Source organism: Thamnophis elegans, chromosome 10 (genome assembly GCF_009769535.1).
Source record: "Thamnophis elegans isolate rThaEle1 chromosome 10, rThaEle1.pri, whole genome shotgun sequence".
NCBI classification, from domain to species: domain Eukaryota; kingdom Metazoa; phylum Chordata; class Lepidosauria; order Squamata; family Colubridae; genus Thamnophis; species Thamnophis elegans.
Genome location: NC_045550.1, coordinates 66,686,150 through 66,707,440, shown reverse-complemented (window position 1 = coordinate 66,707,440; position 21,291 = coordinate 66,686,150). Strand labels below are relative to the sequence as shown.

Below are 21,291 nucleotides of genomic sequence, written 5' to 3'. Positions count from 1 at the left end.
TCTCCCTCCTATTTAGGAGGGAGTGGGTTATCCTAAACAGGGCGGCTGGGCGGGACTCGGCGGACGCTACCAAGGAGGCAATATATGTTCTTTTTGCTGTTCTTAAAGTCCGAATATACTCCTTGGTGCATGCTGTTAAAAGTGCCCGTTTTGACTCGGACCTATCGGTCCTCCACGAGTGCTCTAGGCGTCTCCTCCGGCGCTTTACCTCCCGGAGCTCCTCAGTGAACCAAGGAGGCCTCCGGGGGCCGCTGACCCGGAGGGGCCGTAGCGGCGCAATCCGGTCTAGAGACTCCGAAGCTGCCGAGTGCCAGGGAGCAACGAGGGTCTCCGCCGAACTGTGGGCGAGGGTATCAGGAATAACCCCAAGCTCCGTCTGGAACCTAACAGGATCCATCAGTCGCTTGGGGCGGAACCAGCTGGTCGGTTCCTCCTCCCTACAGTGGTGGTTTGGCCTCCGGAAGTCTAGCCTCAGTAGGTAGTGGTCTGACCACGACAGGGGTATGATCTCATTACCCCTCAGACCAAGATCGTAACTCCACTGCTCCGAGAGGAATACGAGGTCGAGCGTGTGACCCGCTGAGTGAGTTGGGCCTCGGATTACTTGAGTCAAGCCCATGGCTGTCATGGAAGCCATGAACTCCTGCGCTCCATCAGAGTGTTCACCGAGCGAAGGCAAGTTGAAGTCCCCCAGAACAATAAGTCTAGGGAACTCAACTGCTAGCTCGGCTACTGACTCGAGGAGCGAGGGGAGGGCTGCTGCAACACAGTTGGGAGGCAGGTACGTAAGCAGCAGACCCACTTGACCCTTGAGGTCCAGCTTCACCAGCAGGGACTCACACCCGACAAGCTCCGGAGCAGGGATCCTACGAGGTACTAAAGACTCCCGGACTACAATAGCCACACCGCCACCCCTTCCCTGGGCTCTCGGCTGGTGTAGCACCTGAAATCCAGCTGGGCACATCTCAACGAGGGGGACTCCTCCCTCCGTGCCCAGCCATGTTTCAGTAATACATGCCAGGTCTGCGCCCTCATCAGTTATCAAGTCCCGGATGAGGGGGGCCTTATGAACGACAGACCTGGCATTTAGCGACAGCAGCCTGAGACCAGGGTCCTGATTACTCGCGCCATCTGACCTTGGAGTGGGACTCCTAGGGCCGGAAGGAGGGATCTCTATGACACAGCGAGCCCTCCTTCCCCGATGATGGCCTGCCCTAAAGTCCCCGCCATATCTGCCTCTCCAAGGGGACATAGACATTCAGACACCCCTTGGAAAGCACAAGGCCTTCGTGTGTTTTCCTGAGCTTCTCAACTACCGACCAGGCTTAAGTTTAGGTGGCCACCAAAAATGCCATCCGAATATCGAGATTCTGATTTTAAGTCGAGGACTACCTGTGTTAGGGAATTGTCTTCAGAATCTTGATGGTAGGATGGAATTTTTGGTGGCCACCTAAATTTTAAGCCTGGTCGTCAGCTGAGAGACATATTGGCCTCATGAAACCTGGTTATAGCAGTGAGTCATTCTCTTCACTGCATTGAATGACAGAGTAGCAGGCATTTGTGCAGTGGTGGGATTCAAATAATTTAACAACTGGTTCTCTGCTCTAATGACTGGGTGAGTGGCAGTGGTGGGTTCCGGATCCCGTTCCAACCGGTATGATTGGAACGGGCCCAGCGGTGTCCACATGGAGGTGTGCAGCGTGCGCATGCGTCTTAGCACCTCCGCGGGTCTCCGCGATGCTCAAGCTTCTCAGCGGAGCATTGCACAGATGCTGTATGCGCTCTGCGCGGAAGCGCCAAAGACTTAAAAGACTAGTAAGGAGCTTGAGCATGAGGGTGGGCCTACCGGAACACCATACCGGAATGGTATCTGGTGCTCCGGGCAGGCTCCGGTATGCCTGTACCGGGGTGTACCGCCTGCAACCCACCACTGGTGAGTGGGCATGGCCAGGCAGGGTGGGCGTGGTCAGGGTGTGTGACAGGCAGCATTTGGCCTCCTGCACCCCGCTGGGAGCCAAAACGTGCTGGGGGCGTTGCCCTCTCCCCCGTGTCCCGTTTTGCGCCTAATAGGCCTCCCTGCAGCCTCCTGGGAGCAAAAATGAGCCGCAGGGGGGCCACAGCACACCTCCTCATGCACTTACCTTGGAGCCCAAATGAGCCGCTGGGTGACTCCGTGAAGGAGTGGGGCAGGAAGGGGTGGAGCCAGTCAGCAATTTAACAATGGGTTCACTCAAATCAGACCGAACTGGCTGAATCCCATCACTGGATTTCTGGCTTAGCTTGAACTTGTCTCCCTTACTCTTTAAAAAATTTTTTTTTATTTGATTTTTATTTTTAAGTATATATCCATATCAATACATGGAACAATGTGGCCCCTGGGTGTAATTCATTTTGATAAAAAATCAATAATGATAATCATAACAGTTGTTATATTAATCAAATGTATATAATCCTAGTATTAATATACATGGCTTTTTAAAATGTTTTAAAGTTTTTTAAAGTAGTTATTCAGTGTTTCAATATTCCATTTTAATGCCAATAATATTATTAGCATACATAGTAATATCATCTTTCAACCTCTGATCTTTTCCATCAAATTATTACTTGTATTCTCTTATGTAAAAATTACATCTGCTAATATTCCCCCTATTTCTTATTTCTATTCTCTATTCTAACATCTAATCAGGTCGGCATTGCTAATCCTAGCATTTATATGAAGCAATAGTTAGACGGAAAGATTGGAATTCTTAGGTATGTTTAAATAAATAGGAAGAACTTGAACGGCATATTGTGACTTTGAACAACCAAATAATGAGGGGCTGTGTCTTAATATAAACGTGTGTATTAACTTGTCTCCCGTGCTCTTAAGCTGCTTATGACGTTCGTTGTTTGATTTGCTGATAAATTTATAAGATTTTTTTTTTCAGAACAGGGCTGCGTGCCGTTGCAAACTTTCACACCCGTTCTCATTTGTAAATTCCTGCCAGGTTCTCGGTGGCATAGGATATTCATTGGATAACAAATCATAAAAGGGATGGGGGGTGGGTTGTCTTCTAAGACCTTCCTGTTCAAGAGCTCATAATAATAATCAATTCTGAAAAAGATCGTTTAGTAGAATAGACTTGATCGCCAGAAATGCATGCGCGCTAGAACTACTGCAATGCGCTCTACATGGGGCAGCCCTTGAAGAGTATTCGGAGACTTCAACTCGTCCAGAACACAGCCGCGCGAGCGATTGTGGGTGCACCTCAGTACACCCACGTTACACCTATCCTCCGCGAGCTGCACTGGTTACCGATCAGTCTCCGGATACGCTTCAAGGTGCTAGTCGTAACTTATAAAGCCCTTCATGGTATTGGATCTGGGTACTTGAGAGACCGCCTGCTGCCAATTACCTCCCACAGACCCATTAGATCTCACAGGGTCGGCCTCCTCCGGGTGCCATTTACCAGCCAATGCCACCTGGCTATTACCCGGGGGGGGGGGGGGGGGCTTCTCTGTGGCAGCTCCGGCCCTCTGGAATGAACTCCCCGCAGGGATTCGGACCCTCACCTCTCTCCTGGCCTTCCGAAAAGCCGTCAAACCTGGCTTTGCCGGCAGGCCTGGGGGTGATGAGTTCCCTCCCCTCTTGACATGTATGGTTGTGCGACTGTTGTCTACTTTTATTATTTGTCTTTTGTCTTTTATGTTCCCCTTTTTCCCCCCCCCCCTTGAATTATACGCCGCCCTGAGTCCTCCCGGAGAAGGGCAGCATACAAATAATAAAATACAAATACAAATACAAAATACAAACCCGAAAGTTTGGCTTTTCCGGAGCACAGTTCCACTCTGTGCTGAAAAGGTTCGCCATCACTGCCTCGTTCCATGAAGAAAAAGCTATCCTTGTGTAAAATGATGCAACAGACGGAATTTCCTTCCTGCTCAATGAGCTGATTAAGCAGGGAGGAGCAGAAAAATAGTTGCGAGTGTTGATTGTTGTGCTTACTCCTGATAGCATCTCCTCCCTCAAGGGAAAAACCCTGGCTGGGGGCCCTAATATTCCAGTCCATTCTTAACCGTAATATAAAGCCATCCGCTTGCAAATATGCAACACCTGATTTAAAAACAGCACAACAAAAACAGCATCTGATTCTTTGAGGCCGGTTCGACTGGTTGTGGAGTTTGCCTGTTTTTGCAATTTATTTTGTGAAGTTCCTAAATCCAAAGGAAAGTGAAGCAGGAGCGAATGAGAAATTTTGGAAGAGAGGGAAATTTGTACGAAAACCCAAATTTTGGAGACAAGACGCGACGGGGATAGAATTAGCAATCTCAGAGAGCGTGCTAACGACCAAATGACTGCAAGGAATATAAATCCTTCCATTCCCTACCATTTAGCCTGAACTCAAGAAGCTTCTTGGATGAGAAGTAAAAAAATGCCTTCAAGGGAAAACAACGAAGTCTAATTAACTTTTGAAAAAAACCCTTTTGGGATATGGTGGGCGACCTATAAGATTGCCTCCCAAACATTTTGAGCCCGGTTTGCTTAGAGGGAGGCAGACATGGAGACTTAAAGTCCCAGGAAAATGCCTTAACTGTTTTTAACATACCTCACCTTTCAAACAGCTTGTGAAAATATCCAGATTATTAAGGTGTAGGGCAGTGATGGCAAACCTATGGTACGCGTGCCATAGGTGGCATGCAGGGCCCTCTGCGGGCACGCGAGCCATCACCCCAGCTCAGCTCCACCACGCATGCGCGTGTGACTCCCGCCACCCAGCTGATTTTCATTCACTGCCGCGCATGTGCAGTGGGCGGGCACTTGCGAGAGATGGTTCCACCACAAAACCGCGTTCGACGAAACCGCGCTCGACGAAACCGCGTAGCTGACGTCATCAACAGGGCGACAACAGCGTGGAGACAGAAACTCGCTGTAAACGCTAAACCTAAAATTAACCCCTAAACCTAAACCTAACCCCCCTAAACCTAACCCTAAACCTAACCCTAAACCTAACCCTTAACCTAACCCTTAACCTAACCCTAAACCTAATCCTAACCCTAAACCTAACCCTAAACCTACCCCTACCCCTTAACCTACCCCTTAACCTAACCCTAAACCTAATCCTAACCCTTAACCTAACCCTAAACCTAACCCTAAAGCTAACCCTAAACCTAACCCTTACCTTAACTTGAATCGGCTTGCTTTCAAAGCGCTATTTAAAGCGCCCTTCTTTCTCCGCGCTCACTGTTGTCGCCCTGTTGATGATGTCAGCGACGCGGTTTAATCGGGCGCGGCTTAATCGAGCGCGGTTTTGTCGTGCCACGGCGAGAGATATGCTTGTATACATGGGGTGGTGGTCACACACGCATGCACGGAGGGTAGGGGCAGCGTGGAGGGGATGCGTCGTGGCCCCCCTGCAGCCCGTTTTTCCCAGGAGGCTGCAAGGAGGCCTACTAGGCCCAACACGAGGCGAGGGGGGGGATCAGGTGGCATGCAGAGCCCTCTCTGCGGGCATGCCAAGCCGTCGCCCCAGCTCAGCTCCACTGCGCTTGTGTGCACACCTCCTGACAGGCAGCTGGTCTTCGGGTCTCTGCCATGCGTGCAGCGGGGGGGGGGAGCATGTGGGGGATGCGTGTGCACATGTACAGGGGTGGGCGCATGCACGGGGGGTGCTCACATTGTATTTTCGGGATTTGCACATGTGTGCGCGCCCCCCCCCCCCCGCACCCTGTTTTGGCCGTGGAAGGCCTTCTGCACCAACCTGAAAGCCCCGTTTTGGGGTACATGCGCGGGGGCGCTCACATTGCATTTTGGGGTCTTGCGTGCGCGCTGTGGGCACTTGGCACCAAAAGGTTTAGCCATCACTGGCCTAAAGAATGCAATTGCAATTTTAACGTGGCAGAAGGAGAAAGGTGTTCAACATATATGACGTCCTTTAAATGCATCTAATGATACCTGCTGTATATTTCATGCAACTACATTTCAATACATGGATGTGTAAATGTAGAGACTCAACGTAGGTTATAGCAGAGATTTTTGTACGGAGTTTAGATTTGGAAAAGGGACAGTCAAGTCCTCATGGAACTCACTGGGTTGTGGTAGGGAAATCCCCCTTGAGAAAATCCCATTGAGAAGCGTAGAATACAAATGCAACAACAACAACAACAACAACAGCAGAACTGCAAAAAACTGTGCTACTTGGAACATCTTATACTTTAAGAAGGCACTACTTGGTTGATACCTAAGACACTGGCAGCAAACCCTATCAACCATTAGCACCAGTCACTGGCATTTGTAATGCATTTTTGAATGTTCCGTTGGCTGAGTTTCATGTTTAATGAATAAAGTATATAATAATAATAGTGGAAAAAGAAATCGTGTGTTGTCCTGATTGTAATTGGAGCCCTTGGAGCAATACCTAAAGGGCTACCTCGCTATTTGGAAATTTTAAATATATCAGACTTGAACATTCTGATTCTACAAAAAAACACCCTACATGGAACAGCTTATATCCTCCGACGTTATCTTAATGGTTCCCAAGTCGTTGGTTAGAACTCGAGCTGTTGAGCTGCTAACCAGTCCCAAAGGCTGTGAATCTCACCAAAGATTACTCAATACTGGTTCCACCACAAATCCGCGTCCGACTAAACCGCGTCCGACTAAACCGCGTAGCTGACGTCATCAACAGGGCGACAACAGCGCGGAGAGAGAAGCACGCTGTAAATCCTAAACCTAAAATTAACCCCTAAACCTAAACCTAATCCCCCTAAACCTAATCCTAAACCTAACCCTAACCCTTAACCTAACCCTAACCCTAACCCTAACCCTTAACCTAACCCTAAACCTAATCGTAACCCTTAACGTAACCCTAACCCTAAACCTAACCCTAAACCTAACCCTTAGCCTAACCCTAACCCTAAACCTAACCCTAAATCTAACCCTAAACCTAACCCTTACCTTAAGTTGAATCGGCTTGCTTTCAAAGCGCTATTTAAAGCGCCCTTCTTTCTCCGCGCTGGCTGTTGTCGCCCTGTTGATGACGTCAGCGACGCGGTTTAACCGGGCGCGGCTTAGTCGAGCGCGGTTTTGACGGGTCACGCTCAATACTACTACTACTATTACTACTAATGTAAATTAAATCAGACACAGGGTTTGTGCTGGCTCTGTTCCTTCTTTCTTGGACTATGGTCCAGGTGCAGCTGTTGCCTCAGGAAAAAATATGCATTTATGGTATAGGCAAGGAAGCACAATTCCTTCTTTTGCTCTAGTGATCTCTATTCATTGACTCAACTGCTTTGTCTTTTCTGGATGATCTGTACTGGTAGTCCTTGACTTACAACCATCCGTTCAGTGACTGTTCAAAGTTACGACAGCACTGAAAATGTGATTTATGACTATCCCTTGAGGAACAAATGAATGAGTGTGTGTAAGTTTCCATTGCTAAGTAAAACAGTTGTTAAGTGATTTTTGCCCCGTTTTACTATCTTTCTTGTTAAGTGAATCACTCCAGTTGTTCAGTTAGTAGCACGGTTGTTACGTGAATCTGGCTTCCCCATTGGCTCTGTTTGTCAGAAGGTCGCAAGGGTCGGGATCACATGACCCCGCGACACTGCAACCGTCATAAATGCATGCCACTTGTCAAGCGTCCGGATTTTGATCTCTTCACCACGGGGGATGTTGCAATGGTCATAAGTGTGAAAAACAGCTGTTAGTCACTTTTTGTAACTTTAAACCGTCACTGAGCAAGTGGTTTTAAGCCGAGGACTATTTGGGCAATTAATTTGGCAAGAGTTGCTTGTTGGTTTTGCAGATTATCCTGTGCAGGGGGACAGAGAATGTGGGGTCACCCAGGGCTTCCCTCTTGTCTAATTTGGGACTTCTGACACTCTTAAACCTACATCCTCCGGGAGTGGGCAGCATACCTTTTGGTATGGGTCAGTAGTAGCTCCGACCCTTTGGAACGATCTCCCCGTGGAGATTCGTACCCTCACCACCGTCCAGACCTTCCGCACAGCCCTTAAGACCTGGCTATCCCGTCAGGCCTGGGGATAAAGATTGTAATCCGTCCCCACCCGAATGATGAATGAATGTTGTGTTCTATTTTTACTTATGTATTGTTATGTCTTACTGTCTTGTATTCCCCTCCCCATAAATTGTAAGCCGCTCTGAGTCCCCTCAGGGAAAAGGGCGGCCTATAAATAATAAACCATAAACCATAAACCATAAACCATACAAGACAAATAAATAATAATAATAATAATAATAATAATAATAATAATAATAATAATAATAATAACAACAACATTGTGCCCATGCTGAATTACGACGCTGTGTTCTCTCTAGCGCCTAGATTTGGAGTGGCAAAACTCCAAGCAGGTTAGTGTGTCAGGATGTGTGTGTATTTGGCACAAGAATTTTCTCTCAAAGCCTGCCAGTTTTGATTCTCAAGCTTTCACAATTCACGTTGTTGTTCTTTTGGTGGGTTCCTTTTTTATTTTTTATTTGAAGGCAGATGCTTCTAAAACAATGATGGCGAATCCAGAGGTGGGTTCCTTCCGGTTCGGCCAAGTAGGTAGTAACTCGGCCTGCCATGCCCCCTGAACCGGTTCTATTGTCGGAGCCACCGTTTTGATTTTTGGTTCTGCGCATGGGCAGAACACTCTTCATTGAAAAAATTGTATTTTTTTCCCTTTTAAGGATTGCATCCTCCACGTGAAAGCTTTCTACATTCTCTACCAGTTCTTTTGACTTTCTGCAAAAAGACCCTCACAAAAAACCAGCAGGAAGGCGGGATGTTTCCATTGAAGAGCCATTGTTTTATTGTCTGTAGATGTGGGACTAGACATGCTTCGTTCTCAAGAGTTCCTGGAGAAATAATGAGGGGTTTGTGTGTGTCCCTACAGCTTTTGCTGGGTAGATGAAATTTGTAATTGGGCCAATGTGGCATCTTAAGCCTTATACCTTTATCTGGTCAACAGACCTTCTGTTTCTGTGTGTTCCTTTTAGTTTCCATTAATGAAAAAAAAAAAACCCACTTCAGATGGAGAAACAAGGAACCAAAAAGATCTCTGGCTAGCTCCTATGTCTGGTGGTTTTGTGTTTTGCTTTTTTTTTTATTAAAGAAGAAAAAAGTATTAAGGACTGTTTTACATTTCTAGCAAATGGCTCTTTAAAGGAAGAAAAAAATGAACTGTCTTTGGAATTTTTGGTGTAAACTACAGCTAGTTGCTCTTGTTGTCTATGAAGATTCTCCATCATACAATAATACAATACAATACAATACAATAATACAATACAACACAACACAACACAACAACATACAAATACAAATACAATACAACCCGACAATTGCGTGATAAACATATGCGCGCTGACAAAATAGCGCCAATTAAAACGCAATGTCAAAATCGTATCCACAAATTCGCAACATCAAAATCGCGCCGACAAAAGCGCGATGACAAGCACAATAAAATCGAATTTTTTTTAGGGTTAGGGTTAGGGTTATAACGTACGTATACGCGTCCCACTATGTTAAAGGCCCCGCACACTCACTGGGCTGTCTATAGTTTGTTGATGACGCGATTTTGTCGGCGCTCATTTGTCGAAAATCAATTAGCGATTGTGATGGCGCTCATTTGTCCATCGCGGTTTTGTTGGCGCACATATGTCTATCGCGCATTTGTTGGTGAACCACAATACAATACAATAGCAGAGTTGGAAGGGACCTTGGAGGTCTTCTAGTCCAACCTCCTGCCTAGGCAGGAAACCCTATACTGTTTCAGATAAATGGTTATCCAACATCTTCTTAAAGGCTTCCAGTGTTGGGGCATACACAACTTCTGGAGGCAATTTCTGTTCCACTGATTAATTGTTCTCACTGTCAGGAAATTTCTCCTCAGTTCTAAGTTGCTTCTCTCCTTGATTAGTTTCCACCCATTGCTTCTTGTTCCGGTCATGATTGTCCCCAAGGTGCTTTTCCAAAAGGTAACTGGACTTTCTTGAGTTTTTTTTTCTTTGAAAACTTTTCACTTCTCATCCAAGAAGCTTCAAAGAAACCCCCCCAAGAAAGTCCAGTTTTGGAAAAACGTCTTTGGGATAATGAACAGAATACAGAGTTGGAAGGGACCTTGGAGGTCTTCTAGTCCAACCCCTGCTCAGGGAGGAAACCCTTATACCATCCAGACAAATTGCTCTTGATTGTTTCTTGGATTAGGAAGCTTTGTGATTCTCTATAGAAAATGTATATCAATCATAGAACGTGCAGCCATCTACAAGGTTTGGTCTTCTCAGCTGATATTAGATTGTGGCATGGTATACGCCCAGAGGTGAAATCCTCTAAAGTCTGCTACCGGTTCAATAAATTGCATGGCACAGCTGATTGTTGGAACTACCGGTTCACTCGAACCAGTAGCATTTTTTTTTACTACCGCTTCTGGCGAACCGGTCCGAACCGGTAGCATTTCACCCCTGTATATAGTACAGCCAATAAATAAATAATAACTCTTATCTTAGCTTACTTTTCATATTTGGTGAAGAACCATCCTAAGTGAAGGCTCTAAGCTGAGGGTAGTTATCAGTAATGGTTTGGGATATATATTATATAAAATGTGGCCAATTTAGGTAATGTTGAACTCTGGGTAATTGCGTAGTACGGCAGTAATATGAAGCTGGTTCACTAGTGTCATGGTTGGGGCCATTGTTTTGATTTCCCACTGTAGCTTACAGCTTCGAACTTTATGGTAATCCTCCAGCCATATGACAGGATAAGAGTTAGAAGGGACCTTTTAACAGAAGAGTTAGAGAGCCGAGGTGGCGCAGTGGTTAGGGTGCAGTACTGCAGGCCACTTCAGCTGACTGCTAGTTCTGCAGCTCGGCGGTTCAAATCTTATCGGCTCAGGGTTGACTCAGCCTTCCATCCTTCCGAGGTGGGTAAAATGAGGACCCAGACTGTGGAGGCAATATGCCAACTCTGTAAACCGCTTAGAGAGGGCTGAAAGCCCTATGAAGCGGTATATAAGTCTAACTGCTATTGCTATTGCTACCTTAGAGGTCTTTTAGTCCAACCCCCTGCACAAGCAGGAGACTCTATCCCATTTCAGACAAAAGGCTCTCTAGTCCCTTCTTAAAAACCTCCTGTGATGGAGCACCCACAACTTCTGGATGCAGCTGTTTTTGCTTCCAAGCCCAGCATGTATCTTCATAATTTCCATTTATATTTTTTGTTCTTTACTAGATGGATCAAAAAACCCTCTGTAATCGGTTGATGTACTTTGATGTCATCCAAGCTTGGATGAGGCCTTATTTAAAAACTCTGCACATCGACCCCCGGTTCTTCCTTTTCTGTAGCAGGCTACCATGAAATCAGTGCAAGTATAAACAGGTCCGATGCATGGAATTGGATGCCAATGTCTTAGCCCTCGAAGGCTTTTGAAGTAGGAAGGTAACGCTTGATAAAATATTGGAAGCCAGGAAACACAGTGCAATGTCAAATAGTCTGGGGCCGACTTCATAACTTGCGGAACAAGAGTAATATACAAACCCAGGAAGCATCATCTAATATGCAAAACATCTGGAGCAGAAATGGTGGAACTAAGAATTTCCTTGGCTTCCATACCGTGTGCGGCTCAGAAATGCCTTCATTTCTAAAAGTGAGACAGTACCATGTTTTCTCTAAGACATTACAGACAATAAAATAGTTCTAACAGCATAGTGAGGAAAGGGGCATTTGGTTTACCTTATTTTTATGAGTATAAGATGCACTCCCCCCCCCCAAAGAGGGTGAAAATTTGGGTGTGTCTTATATGTAGAGCCACCCACCCACCAGCCCCCACACACTTTGGCCTCCACACATCATCGTGTTTTAGACTTGTTCTAGGCTGCAGGGATTGCCACAAACCATTACCCCCTCCCTGCCTTATGTTTTTAGCCTCTGAACCCTCCGTTTGACACCCTTTCAAGGCTGCGGGTATCAGCAGAGCACATTGCCACCGATCGCTGCCTCCGTGCATTGCTTTTTGGGCCTCTGCACATGGCATTTTAGGTCTCCGCACACTCCATTTTTGGCCTCTGCGTGTCGCGTTTTTGGGTGGTGATCGGCGGCGATTTGCTTTGGGAATCCCTCAGCCTTGAATGGGTCTCAAACGGAGCATTCAGAGGCTGAAAACGGGAGATGCAGAGCCCAAAATGGCAAACTGGAAGAGCTGCTGCCTTGTCTTACTGCTTCCGCGCTTCGCCTATTTTACTCACTGAAGCGGCGACGATCAACTGGGCTTTTGAAGCTGCGTATCAGCGCCAACGAGGCAGCCCCAAAGAGCGCACTCACAACCAGCGAACTAATGTTCTGAAGCTGGCCAGGCTAAGGACGCTAGCTAGATGAATACCTAGTAGGCAGAGGCAGAATTTTTTTTTTATCTTCCTCTCCAAAAACTAAGGTGCGTCTTATACTCCGGAGCGTCTTATACTCCGAAAAATACGGTAAGCCATTTTAATTCCCATGCAGTGCATGCACCCAACAATCTATTAAACTATTAAATTTCAGTTCTGTTCCTCCAACCTACATTTCAATCCATACTTTCAATTCAGTTTGTACCTATCCTCTCATATGTTTAAAGAAAACGGCAGTCGGGAAATAATAGAATCTGTGTTTCTTTGGGAGAGAGAGAGAGAGAGAAAGAACAAGAAATTGAACATTATTAAAGATTGTAGCAGAAAGCTAGCATCTTTTGACCGTGAAATTTGCAAGTTTTGTAGAAATCGTAAATCACAGCTAAACAGCTTTGTGGTTTGAATTAGTTGATATGCCTTTAATGGATTTGGAGAATGATGTGTTTCTCTGAGTCTGCATCTGATCTTATGGCCTAAAAGATAAAACTTTTATCAGTTAACTTTTGGAATATAGATAGTCCTCAACGTACAACCACAATTGAGCCCCAACATTTCCATTGCTGAGCGAGATACAGTAGTTATATGAGTTTTGCCCCATTTTACGACCTTTCTTGCCACCGTTGTTAAGTGAACCACTGCAGTTGTTAAGTCAGTAATGTGATTGTTAAGTGAATCTGGCTTTCTCATGGACATTTCTTGTCAGGTTCGCAAAAAACGATCACACGAGATATTGCAACCGTCATAAATATGAGTCGGTTACCAAGCGTCTGACTTTTGATCGTCGAACCATGGAGATGCTGCAGTGGTTGTAGGTGTGAATAACGGTGATATGTCACTTTTTTCAGTGTCATAACTTTGGTCACTAAACGAATGCTCGTAGGTTGAGGCCTTAAAAAGAAAATGGATAACCATTTGTCTGAAATTGTATAGGTTTCCTGCCTAAGCAAGGGGTTGACTAGAAGACCTCCAAGGTCCCTTCCAACTCTGTTATTCTGTTTTATTCTATTCTAAAACCAACTGAATTATATGCAGGTAGATCTTGATTTACAATCATTCATTTAGTGCAGTGTTTCTCAACCTTGGCAACTTGAAGATGTCCGGACTTCAACTCCCAGAATTCCCCAGCCAGCGAATTCATTCGCTGGCTGGGGAATTCTGGGAGTTGAAGTCCGGACATCTTCAAGTTGCCAAGGTTGAGAAACACTGATTTAGTGACTGTTACAATGGCACTGAAAAACGGGACTATTCTATTCTATTCTATTTTTACCTTCCATTGATTAATTCTTGTGCCTTTTTATCTCACCTTATTTTCTGTTTTGATAACCATATACTGTTTTCAACCCACATCACTCTTAAGTCTTTTAATAGTTAAACTGTGTGTCTTTCCCCTCAGACAATTAAAAAAAAAACGTAGACAATTATTCTGCTTAAAAAAAGAAAACTTGCTAGGGGTTGCAAAAGTTGATCATAACATCAGGACTTTTAAAAGCCCCCCCCCCCCCCCCCCCCGAGATTTAAAAGCAAGGAGCATAATAATACAATCTGAAAACCCAGGAGCTGGTAGTGACTTGATTTCTTCTGAGTTTACTTTTGGGCGGTAAACAAATATTTATAACGCAAATCTCATCAGCCCCCCCAAAAAAGATAAAGTGAGAGATTGTGTTTATCTCTGTTTATATTGGTTTTTAAACTCCTGATGAAGTTGGTGGAGGGGAAGGGGATGGTTTTCAGTTATAATGTTTTGTTATTCCCCCCACTCAGACGAAGAAGAACTGATTGTGAACAAAGCCAAGCTGTATTTAACAACACTCTGGGAACAAGTGGTGTCGGATAAAAGTTGCTGCTAGTTAGAACATCAACAAAACCATATGTTTCTGCCGAGAATGATAGTTTCCTGCTTTATCGGGGCTGCCAATTACTCCCCCGCACAATATTTGCCAATTTTACGGTTTTTTTGCTTGCTTTCTTTTTCAATTAATTTTCTTCTTGTCTCCTTTCCTGCCTCCCCCTCTCCGCCCAACCTTCCTTCTAACACGATGCCTAATTAATCCTTTACTTACATTCCACAAAACACAATCACTCTGTTTGTACAACAAGCAAGGACAAAATAAGCAAGCAGGCTACCAGATGGTTTAACCGCGATTGTCTGGGAAACGCAAAACACAGAAGGACAAACTATCCAAGCCTCCCCTTTGACTAGCATATCCTGTTGGCTCAGCCTGCGGGAAATGGGCTTACATGAAGTCAGGTAGTTGTCAGCTTTTTAGCAGTTTGAAGTATACAAGTAGTCCTTGATTTACAGTCATTCATTTATTGACAATTCACATGTTACAACAGTGTTGGAAAAAAAACAATTTATAACCATATACATACAATACAATAGCAGAGTTGGAAGGTACCTTGGAGGTCTTCTAGTCCAACCCACTGCCTAGGTAGGAAACTCTATACCATTTCAGACAAATGGCTATCCAACATCTTCTTAAAGACTTCCAGTGTTGGGCCATTCACAATTTCTGGAGGCAATTTCTGTTCCGCTGATTAATTGTTCTCACTGTCAGGAAATTCCTCCTCGGTTCTAAGTTGCTTCTCTCCTTGATTAGTTTCCACCCATTGCTTCTTGTTCTGCCCTCAGGTGCCTTGGAGAATAGCTTGACTTCCTTTTCTTTATGGCAGCCCCTGAGATATTGGAAGACTGCTGTCATGTCTCCCCTAGTCCTTCTTTTCATTAAATTACAATACAATACAATAGAATACAATAGCAGAGTTGGAAGGGACCTTGGAGGTCTTCTAGTCCAACCCCCTGCCTAGGCAGGAAACCCTATACCGTTTCAGACAAATGGCTATCCAACATCTTAAAGACTTCCAGTGTTGGGGCATTCACAATTTCTGGAGGCAACTTCTTTTCCACTGATTAATTGTTCTAACTGTCAGGAAATTTCTCCTCAGTTCTAAGTTGCTTCTCTCCTTGATTAGTTTCCACCCATTGCTTCTTGTTCTGCCCTCAGGGGCCTTGGAGAATAATTTGACTCCCTCTTCTTTGTGGCAATCCCTGAGATATTGGAACACTGCTATCATGTCTCCACTAGTCCTTCTTTTCATTAAACTAGACATCCCCAGTTCCTGCATATAAGGATGGGGGAAGGTTGTAATCTTGAGAATAAGGATCTGAGACGGCCTGTAGGAGAGGACCAGGCTGAACGGGTCAAACGCGTCATCAGTCTGGAGTCCCTTCATATCCACAAGAGAGTTAAGATGAGTCCACCTTCAATTCCTTTGACTCTTATCTACCGCCAATTTGTTTTCACCATTAGTAGTTTCTATTTCCAGATTCTAGTGGAGAGCTTTAGCATACAATAAACCTACAATTGCAACCTTGGAGGTCTTCTATTTTAACCCCCAGTTCGAAGTTGCTTCTCTCCTTGATTAGTTTCCACCCATTGCTTCTTGTTCTACCCTCGGGTGCCTTGGAGAATAGTTTGACTCCCTCTTCTTTGTGGCAACCCCTGAGATATTGGAAGACTGCTATCATGTCTCCCCTGGTCCTTTTTTTCATTAGACATACCCAGTTCCTGCAATCGTTCTTCATATATTTTAGCCTCCAGTCCCCTAATCATCTTTGTTGCTCTTTTCTGCACTCTTTCTAGAGTCTCCACATCTGTTCTACATCGTGGTGACCAAAATTAAATGCAGTATTCCAAGTGTGGCCTTCCCAAGGCATTATAAAGTGGTATTAACCCTTCACGTGATCTTGATTCTATCCCTCTGTTAATGCAGCCTAGTACTGTGTTGGCTTTTTTGGCAGCTGCTGCCCACGGCTGTCTCCTATTTTAATGGTTCTCCACTAGGACCCCAAGATCCCTCTCACAGTTACTGCTATGGAGCAAGGTACCACCTATAATGTCGCTGTGCATTTCGTTTTTCTTGCCTAAATGTAGAACCTGACTCTTTTCACCATTGAATTTCATTTTATTAGATAGGACCCAATGTTCAAGTTTGTCAAAATTAATTGGCCTTTGCTTCATATAGAGTCTCCCCTGGTCCAGCTGCTGCACACGGCTGGCTCCTATTTAAATGGTTGTCCACTAGGACTCCAAGATCCCTTCAATATAAGGAGACATTCTTGCTGGTAGTTAAAAATCCTTAATATTATTATTTGCAAACAAAATTAAGATTTTTTATTCAGCTTGCAGAGCTTGGATTCATTGAATGAGTTCACCCAAAATGTAAATGTTGCAGAATACACAGCCTCATTAGATAATTAAGCTCCATTTCGTGATGAATAAACTAAATTATTAAGGTATCTTAAATAGAAAAGTATATTTCGATAGATTTCTTTTTTACTCCAAAAGCATTTTATTAAAATAAATTTGATATTTTTTTTAAAAAAATCTATTAAAATTTTTAAAAATCTGATTTATTTTATTTTATTTTTAAAAAAATCATCTATTTTTATTCACTCTGTGAGGAAAACAACATCCTCTAAAATGGCCATCATGCTATGTGGAATTTCTATGATAGAAATAAGCTAGCCAGCCGATTGGTAGATAACCATAGGAAATTTAGGACCTGTGGACTTCAACTCCCAGAATTCCTGAGCCTGCATGGTTCAGGAATTCTGGGAGTTGAAGTCCACAGGTCCTAAGGTTGCCATAGTGCATAACCTCCCGCATAGCTTGCCCTAAATCCTGCTTGTTTTCCCGCTAAGTCATCTCACTGGTCAAAGAGAAAAGGTTGGCCGGTTTAACGGGATCTGAAAATAAATTGGAGTGGATTTTCTGCACAGAGATGGGACAAGTTTCCTTTGATTTTTTTCAAGAAGAAGAAAGTAGCTGAGAAGCCAATCAGAGTTGTCGTATTTAATTTTTGAGAAAGGCAGCCCGAGCATTGTGTTTGGAAAAAAAATAATTGCTCAGATTCAGGTGGTCCTCGACTTATGACAACAATTGAGCCTCAAATTTCTGTTGCCGAGTGAAACACTTGTTAAACGAGTTTGACCCGTTTTACGACCTTTCTTGCCACAGTTGTTAAGCGAATCACGGTAGTTGTTAAAGTAGACAAAACTGCCGTTAAGGAAATCTGGCTTCCCCGTTGATTTGGCTTGTCGGAAAGTCGCAATAGGGGATGATCACATGCCCCCAGGACACTGCCACCGTCATAAATGTGAGTCAGTTGCCAAGCATCTGAATTTTGATCCTGTTGGAAGAAAAGTCGTCCGTCTGGATTGAGTTCCAAGCAGGGAAAAAGACACTGGAAACATGGAGGTTGTTTGGAAAGATGGTTTAATGGTGGACAGGATTACGTGCCTTGCGTGGAAAAGGGAAGAGATGCTGAGAGTCCCTGGGTCTTATGCCCTCTTTGGGCTTTGAACTTCCTGGGGCACAGGAAGAGTGTCCTGATTGGTTGCTGTCAGAGGTCATAGCTAGCTTTGTAGGTTGTCTGTGTGCTAAGTTTGGTTGAATCTTGGGTGAGACAATGAAGGGCAATGAAATGGCTCTGTCTGAAGAGGGTAGATCTTTGTTATGTAGAATAGAATGGCTCAGGCCTTAATGTCCCATGGACAACGGTGGGGGGACGGGACTATTAAGAGTGAGTCTGTTTCCTGCCTAAAAACATAGCAATAGCAGTTAGACTTATATACCGCTTCATAGGGCTTTCAGCCCTCTCTAAGCGGTTTACAGAGTCAGCATATCGCCCCCACAGTCCGGGTCCTCATTTCACCCACCTCGGAAGGATGGAAGGCTGAGTCAACCTTGAGCCGGTGAGATTAGAACCGCTGAACTGCAGATAACAGTCAGCTGAAGTGGCCTGCAGTACTGCACCCTAACCACTGCGCCACCTCGGCTCCATAAAAACATGTTTCTCCGTTTCTCATCCAGGGAAATATAATATTCTGCCTTTTTAATGTTTCCTAAAATATTTCATTCTTCTAGGAGAGGGGTGGGGTGCTAACTTCCTTCGATCCCATGACCGCAGGGATAAGTGCCAATGGCCGTAAGTGTGAAAACTGCTCAGGAATCACTTTTTTTTAGCCCCACGAATGATTGTAAGTCGAGGACTGCCTCTCTATCCTGTACAGGCAAGAGTAAAATATATATATATATATATGCTGAATTAACTTTGCCGTAAGCCACGTATTTCCGTTTCGACTAGATTGGCGATCGTTTGGAGAATGACGGAGTTGTGGTTTCGGTAACTATGTGGTGGTGGATCTTTTTTCCCCCCTCCTAGGTGTGCAGGAGAAGAAAATGCCCTCGGCGTCCCCCTCCTTTCCCTCCCTCCTTCCTTGCCCTCTTGCTGAGCTGAGGTTCTTGCTGGAATGAGCTTTTCTGCTTGCAAAGCACATTCCTCAAAGCCTCAAAAACTCCGTTTTGGCAGCGGCGGGGATGGCCTGCTGTTGAAGCCAGAGCCGGGCCCAATTTGACAGTCTTCCTTAACAAAAGCCGAAGTGGGTTGCGGTGTGTGTGTGTGTGTGTGTGTGTGGTGGTGGGGTTGGATGGAGGCAAGGAAGCTAATGGAGACCCTCTTCTCAATTGTCAGCTGCTTCTCCTCTTGACCCTTCAAAGGGCCTTCTGTCTCTGGGGAAACAAAGACCCCTTCTGTAGCCCTTTGAGGCTGGACAGTTTTGTATGGGGACGGGATTCGGTCCCTTAGGGGTAACTAATGCATTTTTAATTATTATTATTTTTTCCAGTTAATCTCTTTTCCCTTCTGTCTATGTGTGTTAGCTGCAGGGTGGATTTGATTTCCATCGTGATTTAAAATCACTAGTAAAAAGGCTTGATTTAAATCAACTCGATTTAAATTTTTTTTTACAGAGCAACTGTTCGTTTCTCTCCTCTGACCCGCTGTTGACTCACCGACAGTCCCAATTTTGCAGAATATACACTCATGCTACATAACGAAGCTCCGTTTCATGCTGAATAAACTCAATTATTAATGTATCTTAAATAGAAAACTATCTTCAGATTGATTCTTTTTTACTCCAAAAGCATTTTATTAAATTAAGCCAAAATAATATGATTTTAATTTTTTTTTTAAAAAAAATCATTGATTTTTATCCACCCTGATGAACTAGCTGTAGCGCCTGCTGACCTTGATGGATTTCAGAAGATAAATAGGTTTATTTGAGAGAATCCCAGGCTTAGATTGGAGAGGTGAAAAATGTTCCAGAAAAAAGACAAAAAAGGCGCATCATTTCAGTAATGCTACCAGCAATCCATATATCTATATCTACATCTACATCTATATCTATATCTGTTTTCGTAGATTTTCACAGGTACAGGTATGCAGGTCTTGGCGTATTCGGGTCTTTTCCCATGTAAGATTGAAAGTATCTTGGCAACGTTTTGACGAGGTCCCACCCGCCAACTTCAGGCGACTTCAGGCCTTCGGCTTCGTGCACCAGCCTGAAGATGGCGAGTGGGACCTCATCGAGACATTGCCAAGATACTCTCAATCTTACACAGGAAGAGACCCGAATATGCCAAGACCTGCATATCTATATATATCTATGTCTATACGTATCTGATTATCTATCTATCATCTATATATCTATCTATCTATCTATCTATCTATCTATCTATCTATCTATCTATCTATCTATCTATCTATCTATCTATCATCTATCTATCTATCTATCATCCACCATCTATCTATCTATCTATCTATCTATCTATCTATCTATCTATCTATCTATCTATCTATCTATCATCTAAATAGCTGTGTGTGTGTATGTGTGTGTGTTCGGGGTGTTCTATTAAGATACAGCCTATTGTGCCTTAAAATGGCTTCTACTGTACAGCGCAGTAGAGTTGCCTTGGTAATGGCTTCACAGTATAAGGGGGCTCCCTCTGGTAAGGGGGAAAATCCAACATTAGAAATTGCGGCGACGTTCATGGAAGGAGGTTTGGGATAAATAAATACCCGGGGAGCGCTGGGTTATCAGCTAGTAAATTCATAAATAGTCCTTAAGTACTGAGCTTGACTTGAAAGCGCCTATACTTTGCCACTTCTAGAGATTAGTGACATAAAAAAAATAGAAATACTTCTTTTCTTTATTCGAATCAGAAGGAAATTAAGAAAGAAATTGAAATAAAATGGTATAAAACAGGTCATAAAAACATAGCACATAAAGAACTGTTGTGGCCCAGCAGGAGCCGTTGAAGCTGCCACCAGACTCCGATAGTGAGGAACCCTATGAGTCGGCTCTGGAAGATGTGGAGGACCCTGGACAGGGTTCTGACTCTGAGCAGGGCGCAGAGAGGCTGGTTGGCCACCAGGAGGCGCCTGAAGCCTGGAGCCGCGGTGAGAGCCAAAGGGAGCGTGCTCCCGAAGCCTTGGAGCAGTGGGGAGGAGACAAGGGAGTGTGATCCTGACGTTATGCATTGGAGCAGTGGGGAGGAGACAAGGGAGTTGGTCCTGGATGCCGGGCAACGGAGGGCTAATAGGCGTAAAGAACAGTTACGCAGTTACAGGAGATAATTGGACTCAGCTGGTGGTAATTAGGCTCCTCTCAAGACTATAAAAGGAATGGCTTTCCACAAGCTAGTTGCAGGAATCAAAGTATTTACTAGAGCTGGAGAAGCTATCGTGGCTATCTTGGCAGGCTGGATTGCTGCCAAGGTCTGTCTGTGCTGGATTGCTGCCAAAGTCTAGTCTGTGTGTTAATAAATCCTTGAAGTATCTTCGTCTTGGCGTGCTTTGGTGCATGACGAGGGGGGTCAGAACAAAGAACTATGCAAAATAAATGAGGTTGAAACTAAATGACATTTGCCAAGTATTGGGCCACGTTGAGAGCATTTTCTCTTGCCAGTGTGAGGTCTTTATACATTGAAGGATATTGTAGACACCGTATAATATGTGAGATACGTTGAGAGAGAGAGAGAGAGTCAGAATAGAGCTGGAAGGGACCTTGGAGGTCTTCTAGCAGC

General features: G+C 44.5%; 1 protein-coding gene across 4 annotated transcripts in view; it reads left to right on the top strand.

Moving 5' to 3' along the window:
- Positions 1-21,291, top strand: part of DVL3 (dishevelled segment polarity protein 3) — an 82,348-nt gene that overhangs the window by 18,689 nt on the left and 42,368 nt on the right. The gene's annotated exons all lie outside the window — the stretch shown is intronic.